At 46.0% G+C, this 10,289-nt stretch overlaps 1 protein-coding gene across 1 annotated transcript in view; it reads left to right on the top strand.

The window, feature by feature from the left end:
• The first annotated feature begins 277 nt into the window (after positions 1–277).
• The window catches only part of TAFA2 (TAFA chemokine like family member 2), a 526,573-nt gene continuing 516,561 nt past the window's right edge, over positions 278–10,289 (top strand). Inside the window, exon 1 of the mRNA XM_008256723.4 lies at positions 278–8,160. The gene's annotated coding sequence lies outside the window, so the exon portion shown is untranslated. The remainder of the gene's footprint in view (positions 8,161–10,289) is intronic.

The following is a 10,289-nucleotide window of genomic DNA, read 5'->3' as shown; positions in this document are numbered from 1 at the left end:
GGTAGAGATAGTACTGGGTTCAGTATGAAGCAGATGCTGGGTCTCTTCCTTTCTTCTTCTTTTTTTTTTTTTTTTTTTTGACAGGCAGAGTGGACAGTGAGAGAGAGAGACAGAGAGAAAGGTCTTCCTTTGCCATTGGTTCACCCTGCCGCGGCTGGCGCGCTGTGGCCGGCGCACCGCGCTGATCTGATGGCAGGAGCCAGGTACTTATCCTGGTCTCCCATGGGGGGCCCAAGCACTTGGGCCATCCTCCACTGCACTCCCTGGCCACAGCAGAGAGCTGGCCTGGAAGAGGGGCAACCGGGACAGAATCCGGTGCCCCGACCGGGATAGAACCCGGTGTGCCGGCGCCGCAAGGCGGAGGATTAGCCTAGTGAGCCGCGGCACCGGCCTGGGTCTCTTCCTTTCTTAGCTGTCCTGGCAGCATGGGGACACTTTGGAAAAATATCTGTTCAATGAGTTGATCGCGAAGATCTGGGGTTTCTGGTCTCAGATTGCTTTCTTTGACTCTTGACCAACTACAACATTGTGGAGAAATAGAACTTCCCCTCTACCTGGGAGCCACTGTAGATTAGCTGCTGGAGCAAAGTGTATTTCAGTTACTCTCCTGAACTGAGGCTCATTGCTAAAATGTGGGTGGGGGCAGCTGAATGTAGGATAGAGAAACAAATGTTTGGGATTTGGGAGGCATGCAAGACAAATTTATTCCTTCTGGGGTGCATTTGAGTTCCTTATGTCATGTGTGTGTGTGTGTGTGTGTGTGCATGTGAGGGGCAACAGGATGGTTAATTTCATAGGCCATGTCAGCATTCTTCAAGACTGCAGAAGTCTTGTAATAGATTAATGTGGTAAGTCTTGTGATCCTAAGGATGGCAATTTGAAGTCATTATTACTGGATATTAAATAAATGTAACCATATATTGTTCCCCAATCTTGTGAACTGAGAATTGAGATGTACTAGTCATCTATTCATATCTGCAGTTTAAGTGAAATAAGAACATACAGAATTATATACTTCCAAGAGCTTTCACAGCAATGTGCAGTCTATGAAAAATGAATTAATTATAACTCCATGTGATAAGTATTAAGATGGAGGGAAGTATTAATGTTTGGGAATGTGTGGGGCAAACAATTAACACAGTGGATTAGGGAAATTGGAGATACTTTTCTAGAGAAGGGGACAACCCTTGCCCTGAGCCTTGACAAATGAGTTAGATCTAAGTAGGCCTGCTGGTGCCGAGGGTTTCAGTAGAGTCCATTTAGGAAGCCATTATAACAGTTTATTCATTTCATGAATTCACTGCTTCGAAACATGGTTTAAAAAATCAGGAAGTAAACAAATAAGGTATATGAATAATTTCAGTATATGATGTCAGGTTCACCCATGAATGATGATACAACCACTGTCATATAAAAGTTACTAGTGATTTCTAGTTTAACAGGTCAAATTTTAGAAACTGATAAATTTGAATTGTAAATCAAAGCCTTCAGATTAATTTTATGACTAATATAAAAACATATTAAATCCTGAAAATTTTGTGCTTTCTAGAGAGACAAGGATTTATGGAGACATGTTCTATCGTATTGGTGAAAGCTATTGGACAGACTACCTTGTTTAAATTGATAATGAGAGCAAATCTAGATCCTTGATTTTCCAGACAAACTTCTGATTCTTGTGCAAGACAAGTGTCTTTTAATCTTTAATGGGTTTGCTCTGCTTTCCACAGGTCAGCTCACAAGACACCTGATTTAAGCTACAGTATACAAAGCTAGCTTCTGGAACGGCCATTGTACTAGGTTGCAAAAGTGAAAACAAGTTCTTTCTTTCCCTTTACCAGGTACTTAATGTGTTTTTGTAGTTCAACTCAGAAGGAGATAGAGTATTTTTTCTTTTTCTTTTTTTTTTTTTTTTTTTTTGGCCCTTATGAGCTGTTAGCCAAGGGGGCTGTAGCAAATAAGAGACAAGCAGAGACTTGGAATGTATTTGGGCCTGGAGGCTCCCTTGTTGTTCTTGGGAACCTGTGACTGCCAGCATGTTAAATAGCTAGGCTAGCCTGTTGGATGATAAAAGACAGGTGGCCTAGTTACCCCCAGCATTCCAGCTTGTAGTCAGCCAGTTGTCAGATAACAAGTGAAGTGGTACACTGCTGGCTGACCACACACACACACGAATAAGCTCGGCTAAGTCCAGAAGAACTGCCTGACTGCGCTAATCCGCAGGAATATTATTTAAATGAACATGTGCTCTTTTAAAGTATTTTTAATATATTTGTTTGAAATTAAGAGATAGATACAGGTAAAGGGCGGGGGGAAGAGAGAGAGATAAGCTATCTCCAAGGAGTCAAACCCAGGTATTCTGATGTGGGATGCAGGCTCTTTTTTTTTTTTGACAGGCAGAGTGGACAGTGAGAGAGAGAAAGGTCTTCCTTTTTTCCATTGGTTCACCCCCCAACGGCTGCCACAGCCGGCGCACTGAGGCCAGCACACCGCACTGATCCGAAGCCAGGAGCCAGGTGCTTCTCCTGGTCTCCTATGTGGGTGCAGGGCCCAAGGACCTGGGCCATCCTCCACTGCACTCCCGGGCCACAGCAGAGAGCTGGACTGGAAGAGGAGCAACCAGGACAGAATCCGGCACCCCGACTGGGACTAGAACCCGGGGTGCCGGCGCCGCAGGTGGAGGATTAGCCTAGTGAGCCGCAGTCCTGGCTCGTGTGTTAGGTAGCATGGTAGATGATGGGGATACTAAAATTCTTAGCAGATGCGTGTCACCTTGGGGTATATGGAGTGAATTCTGTGCTTTCTTCAGTTTACTTGATTACCCAAAAACATTTTGCAAGTGTTGCTTTTAAAAATCACTGGAACAGGCATGTATTCTAGTAAAGACAGCCATATGTCATATCAGAGTGCCTGGGTTTGAGACCCAACTTTGCTGTAGATTCTGGCTTCCTGTTAATGCACACTGTGGAAGGCTCAAGTAATTGAGTCCCTGCCATACATGTGTGAGACCCAGACTGAACTCCTGGCTCCTGGATCTAGCCCTGGCCCAGCTGCAGTTGTTGTGGGCCATTAGCAATGGGTGCTCTGTGTCTGCTTCTCTGCTTTTCAAACAAATGCACAAAACCTGTGAGGTACACATGTGTGTATAGGAAGAAAAGTTAAAGTATTTATAGGTAAGTGCTATTATTGCAAAAGAGAAGCATTACTGCAAAAGGAAGAAATGTCAGCACCAAATAAATAAAACAAGAGGGAACAGTGAGACTGGATGGCTTGCAGGTGGCACCTCTCCACATTTATGCAGTAGGACTCAAAGTGTCTTTGTTCACTTGTTTTGATACCCTTGTACCTGTCAGGACACAGAAGGGAGCTGCTACTAACTTTTGCATTGCCTGTGAACAACTTCTTTCGATGTTATTCAGGGACCAAACATCTCTGACTCAAGACTTCTCTGGATTCAGGTCCAAATGCTCTTGATCCCCCATATCTAGAAGATAGCATGCTTTAGCTTTTGGGGTTGGGGCAAACCTGAGGAGACTGGAGGGTGGGTAGGAACCCAACCCAGATCAAAAACCAAACTAAACACAAACCACACACTGACTGTGGACTCAGGTAGATCTGATTTGAATCCTAGCCCCACCACTTAATGACAGGGAAATTGTTTCAATTTTTTTCAATGTATAGTGAAGTTATATCATCTACCTTAAGGGATGATGTGAGCATTTGAGATAAAGAGCTGAGATAACCTATAAAGTCTCTAGCAGAAAGCTTAAAGTGGCCCAGACGCTCTCTACCACTGCTGACAGGAACGTGAAATGGCACAGGTACTTCAGAAAACACTTTTTGTTTTAAAGCATACCCTATCCTATGATCCAGACATTCCATTACTAGGTATTTTCCCAAGAGAAATGAAAACATATGTTCACCCTAAACCTTCTTCACAAATGTTCATAGCAGCTTTGTTTGTAAATCCCCAAACTAGAAATGTTGATTAAGAGGTGAATGGCTGAACAATGTGTGGTATGCAAAACTATTCAGAAATGAAAAAAAAAAACCACTATTAATACATACTGTGACATGGATAAATCTCAAAATAATTATTTAGATGGAAGAAAGCATGAAAAAGGAGCATATACTATATGATTCAATTTATGTGAATTCCAGAAAATGCAGACTCACCTATGATGATAGAAACTGGATGCTGGAGACTGCTGGTGGAATTCCGAAGGTACAGATTATAAAGGGGCACGAGGAAACTTTCTGGGAATGAAAATGTTTGGTATTTTGACTGGCTTCACAGAAATGATTACATAGGAAAACTCAACAAATTGTACACTTTAACTATATCAATTATTGGATTTAATTACACTTCAATAAAATCATTTAATAAATTGAAGCAAAAAAAAAAAAAAAAGCTGGAAGTACACCATAGTGACATTTTAGCAAGCCTTCAGGACAAGGAGAGCTATGATGAGTTACAATTCAGTTAAATTCAATATTTAAAGAATTGCTTTTTAATAATTGGATTGTAGGAAGCAAGCAGTTTAAATAAACAGAGGATAAGAAGTATCAACTCCAGAGTTCTATTAAACTAGGGTGTTTATTTCCCACTTTTTTTTTTTTTGAGGGAGTACAATAGATTTTGTTTCAAAGCCTAGCAAATGTTGGAATTCAAAATACCTTAATCTAAAAATTACTGGGAATTATTTGGGTAGTTACAAGAAACACAAAGGCTATTACTAAATTTCAGCATCATATAACTTTGTATAAAAATTGTTATATTTTGTAATTTACACATTTATTTTATTTACTTTTTTGTATGTTGGTAAAACCATGGTGGGTTTAATTCAGAAAATAAGGGTAGGAGCCGGTGCTGTGGCGCAGCGGGTTAATGCCCTGGCCTGAAGTGCCGGCATTCCATATGGGCGCCGGTTCTAGTCCCAGCTGCTCCACTTCCGATCCAGCTCTCTGCTATGGCCTGGGATAGCAGTGGAAGATGGCCCAAGTCCTTGGACCCCTGTGTGGGAGACTCAGAAGAAGCTCCTGGCTCCTGGCTTCGGATCGGCACAGCTGGGGAGTGAACCAGCTGATGGAAGACCTCTCTGTCTCTACCTCTCTCTGTAACTCTGCCTGTCAAATAAATAAATAAATCTTAAAAAAAAAGAAAATAAGGGTAAAAATATTCCACATTCTAGCAACATTGTAGCAAAATGATTAATTATAGATTTTCCTCTGACCACAAAGAGCTAATTAGAAGCTAGAAAGATTCTTTCATTTTTTAAATTTATTTGACAGATAAACAATGAGAGAGAGACAGAGAGAAAGGTCTTCCTTCCGTTTGTTCACCCCCCAAAATGGCTGCTACGGCTGGAGCTACGCAGATCTGAAGCCAGGAGCCAGGTGCTTCCTCCTGGTCTCCTATGCAGGTGCAGGGCCCAAGCACTTGGGCCATCCTCCACTGCCTTCCTGGGCCACAGCAGAGAGCTGGACTGGAAGAGGAGCAACCGGAACTAGAACCCGTTGCCCATATGGGATGCTGGCACTGCAGGCGGCAGCTTTACTCGCTATACCACAGTGCCGGCCACTCAATTATTTTTTAAAGTAAACTCTTTTCCTGTTAAACCTATACTAAGATAAAGTTAAGATAGAACTGCTTCAAAAATTTAGAGTGAATGGAAAGATGTTTAATCAAACTGTAATATATATGTTATAGTTTTTAAGAATATAGAAACATTTTGAAAGCAAATTCTCAATTCAAGTAGTGAATTCACAAATTCTAAATATTCATGTTATAGATAAGACAGGGCTTGAACTTGGCTGACGTAACAAAACCTCATGGAATTATCTTTTGTTATAACAACCACCTCAATAGAATTAAATCAGTTGACATCTTTTAGATACAAAATATGGTTGGATTACTAAATATGTTGAGATAAAAATCACTATGTGAAACAGATATTCCATATTTTATGGTAATTATGGCAACTAGTATTCCTTTTACAGCTGGCGGAGAGAGCATGAGGTGCTTAGCTTGTAAATGGTTTCTGTGAATCAGAGCTATAAACGCACATGAGAGCTGGCAGGAATTTAGCCATACTGATAATTATTAGTTTAGTTGAATAAGGTGTGAATATTGGCTTCGGAACAAGATCTTTGAGTTAACCATAGTTCTAAGAGACTTGTAAGAGTCCCTGGGTCAGCATTTTATTGTGTCTCAGACTTTTTCTTTTTCTAAATCCATCCTATTTAAGTCATTAGTGCATAATCTTCTCATCATTAGGTTAAGGTTTGCTCCTCTCCAGACATGGTCAGAGTGAGCCTAAGAGCACCGCTCATTTGCACTCATATGCACTCTGGTAAAACCAACACCCAATCTCACAGAATCTCTAAGGACGTGACCTTCCAGGGTCGTGTTATTCCATTTCCATAAATATCACGAAGTTCCTGGAGTTGAGAGACTGCGGCAGTGCAAATCTCCTCTCTAAAGCCATTAGTGGTTGGAATTTGTAAAAAATGCAGAATTCTGAAACCAGATACTGTTTTCTTTCGTGTGTGTGTGTGTGTGTGTGTGTGTGTTAGAAATTCAGAGCCCGGTCCTTATCCATCAAGGCTTTGTAGCCTGCGTCTCGCACTAGAGGGAGACACAGTCCAGCTTTTCCAGCGGTCGCTGCCGCCTCATCTTTTACTTTCTCGGTTTTTGCAGGACCAGCTGCCGGCTCGCAGCCGCAGCTGCCTCTGCTCACAGAACTGAGTGCTGGGAGGGAGTCGCAGGGAGGCGCCGCCGCCCGGTTCAGCCATCCCAACTCACCCAGGAGTGTCAGGACCAGTTCTCATTCTCTCCCCGCGCTCTCTGCGCCGTGCCAGAGGGGCTGGCCACTCCGTACTCCCGGGATAGCAGGACTGGTGGAATAGGGGGTCTGGGCTAGAACAGGGGCTCTGCCCTTTATGGTGACTTTCTAAAAGGTTGACTACGGGTGTCGCTGGACGGAACAGCGCCTGCGGCGGGACGCGGGGAGCACGTTGTGGTCGCTGGGCCGTTTACTTCGGTTTCCTCCGGTGATCGGGATTGGTTTCAGCGGCCCCCTCCCCCGCTCCCGCCTTCCTCCCCTCCCCGCCTTTAGCGGAGCCACACCAGCGACACCTGCTCGCTTCTGTTGGAGGTTGGAACTCGCACCTTCTCTGCGGTGCTGGTGGCAGCGGGGCAGCGGCGGGTTTCCCTCCCTCCCCGCCCACCATGCCCAGAGGGGTCACGGGCGAGCTGCGTGGGGCTCTGCCGGCAGTGCTCGGAGGCTCCAGCGACTGGCTGAGACTGGCCGGGAGCTGCTGCTAAGTGGACTCCAGCGGACCGCGCAAAGTCTCCGGGAGGGCACCCGCGGGGACCCAGCTGCGAGCTGCAGTGACAGGGGCACTGGGACAGTGGCTGCATCCGGAGCCTCCCCGGCCACTTCTCCGCGTCTGCGCCCCGGGACTCGTGCGGAAACAAAAAGCAGGTGGCGGCGACTGCTTTCCCGAAGGTGAACCACACCAACCAATTGCCTTTCCCCAGAGAGCGCGAGGGGCGGGCGGGAGACAGAGACCGGAGCAGGTGTGAGTGAGTGTGCGTGTGCGTGCGAGCCGCAGAGTCCTCGGCGCGAGGAGCAAACCCACCCGCGATGGAACGGGAGCGGTAATTGCTGCGAGACCGCGTGAAGCCTCGCAGTCAGGGAGCTGAGCGGGCTGCGAGCATCAGGCCAGGACCGCGGGCGCCTGCCGCGCTGCCCGGGGCTGCGGGACTTTGGTTTGTCCTCGGCGAACACAGCTTCTGATTACTTGGACACGGCGGAATAAAGAGGGAGGGAGTGGAGCCCAGCTTCACGCACTCCACCTTCCAATCGCGTAAGGGGGATTCTAGTTTGGATGTCAAGAGATTGCTGAACCCTCTGTGCCATCGGAGGAGGAAACGCACCCTCGCGCGCGCGCGCACACACACACACACACGCACGCCCGGGGCCACACTCACACGCCCTCCGCGAGCGCACACCGCTGGACCCGGGTTCCCTATGCCCCTGGATGCTGACGGCGGATTGGCATCTCGGAAGCGATGCAAGCGCGGTGAGGCTGGCGCCGGTCCGCGGACGCTGCAGGAACATCGCTAGGTGTTGCCGCCTCCGGGAAGCCGGGCTGCAGGTAGGAGCGCGCCGCGCCTCGGGTTGCCGCGGGCACGGGGCACTCGCGCCGCCCCGGAGCCTCCGCTTCCTCTGGGCCCCGGGGAGGGGAGGGTGAGAGGTGAGGCAAGGTGCCGGTCGGGCGACCGGGGTCGGGGCGCAGCGAGGGAAGTGAAGCGTGCCCCCCACTCTTTCTCTCAGCTGCCCCAGTTCTATGCAGCGAACGACCGGGTCGAGGACTGAAGTGGGATTTAATTCCGTCCCTCGCCTAGGTCAGTCCCCTGGCTGGGGACCGTTTTGGACTCTTAATAAGGAGTTGGGGGGGGGGGTCATAGTCGAGGGAGGCTCCGGGGATGTGTCAGGTCGCCCTCTGAAATCCCTACTTTTTGCCCACTTCTGATTAGTTAATTCTCAGGCCTGTCTCAGAGGGTGGCGTTTCAACGAGGCTTGTTGGTTTCCACACCTCTGTTTTCACGGAGGATCGTGCTGATGAGTTCCTAAGCCTCATCTAGTCATAGGTTTTCTTAGATCCGGGCACGGGCGCTTTATTACTGAAGGAAATTAAGATTTTGTAAAGAGCGCTTTAGGAAAGGGTCCTTTTGCGAACGGCGTGCAGAGAAAGAACAGCTTCGGAAACTCTTGGTTTTTTCGTTTCTTTCCGGATAGACGTCACCCACCTCTTGCCGACAGCACACACAACTGCTCTGCCGCTCCTTCCCCCTTGGATTCTAAGAGGCTGGGCGCCTGCCAATAAGCGTTTTCTGTAGGCTACTTACAGATCCCCCCCCCCCCCCCCTTTCAGCGAGGAACGTGCTATTTGCAGATACGTCTTTGCACAGGAAAGTTTGGGATCTGTCGCCCCGTTTCTCCTAGAACTGCAGGTTGAGCCCTCCAGCCTAGCGCTCCCAGAACCCTGGGGTGGACGCGACGCTTGCCTAGTCAGTATTCCACTTCCTGACCCAGTGTTACACAATCGCCTCCAGCGCTTGGAATACTACAGTGCCTGGCTGCTCTTCAGCTTGTGCTGGGTGACTCTGCCTTGTGACAGCAAGACGGAAAACAAAAATACCCTCGTTTTGCGCGTGCAGTCTCCCCTCTTGGATTTTGCAAAGTCCCCTGCCCCACTAACCAGCCTGTGCTCTGAAATGTGCTCCTACAGCACTGAGTGTATGAGGGTCCTTCAGTCAGATCAGCGTGGGTTTCAGTGATTATTGACTAGATGGTAATTATCTGCTGCTTGCCTGTGCCACTAGTTTGTTTTAGACATCAACATTCAGATAGTTATCAATTAACACTCTGAAACTGCTCTACTAGGCAATATAAGTTAAGACAAATGAGTCACGAATTTAAGATTTCTGTCAAGAGCTAAATCAAAATAACAGGAGATTACAAAACACTATTAAAGCTTAAAAATCAGAGCAGTAAGATTATTTTTATGGGTTTTCCATATTTGCACATGTACTCTCCAATGTGAAGCCATTTAGAATTTCAAAATTAGCACCTAACGCCCTCTATTTTAAATAAAGGATCAGACATATGTTTAATTTAATTGTCTCTCTTCCTACTTTAACCTGCTCTGAATCTCCTCTTGAACCAATTGTTTGCATCTTGACCTTTGTAGAATCCTAATTTTTAAAACCATCACTAATCTCTTGAAGCCCATGAGTAACCACATTGGAGCTTATTTTACTTTCATTTGCCCAATGTTCAAGTGGAAATAATTGGATTGTGTTAGTTATAGACATAAGGCTGAAAACAGTGTCACTGCTCATTGAGTGGTCAGGCACAGGGAATTGATAAATAGTCAAGCACAATTTCAGTGTGTTGCTTTATTCAAATTGGGTGTTTTTGCAGATGAAAAGCTTGATTCTTGTCTTTAAAAACTTTAGCAGTTTAGGATGTTTGAACTCCATTTAATGCTATCTATAATATGTGTCTCTTAAGCAGCAAAAGGACCCTGACATTAAAGGAAACATCTTTGTAATGCTACAAGTTATGCTAGATGGGAGGCTAAGGTTTCTGAATATGTGTGATTTTTAAGCTATTTTGATATTTAATACTTTATGGCTATTTTAAGCTATCTTAATAATGACAAATTGGAGAATGAACTTTCATTGAGATGCTCATAGATCTGTATTGAAATAGATCCGG

The sequence above is a fragment of the Oryctolagus cuniculus genome, chromosome 11 (assembly GCF_964237555.1).
Source record: "Oryctolagus cuniculus chromosome 11, mOryCun1.1, whole genome shotgun sequence".
In the NCBI taxonomy this organism is placed as follows: Eukaryota; Metazoa; Chordata; class Mammalia; order Lagomorpha; family Leporidae; genus Oryctolagus; species Oryctolagus cuniculus.
This window is presented reverse-complemented; position numbering and strand designations above follow the sequence as displayed.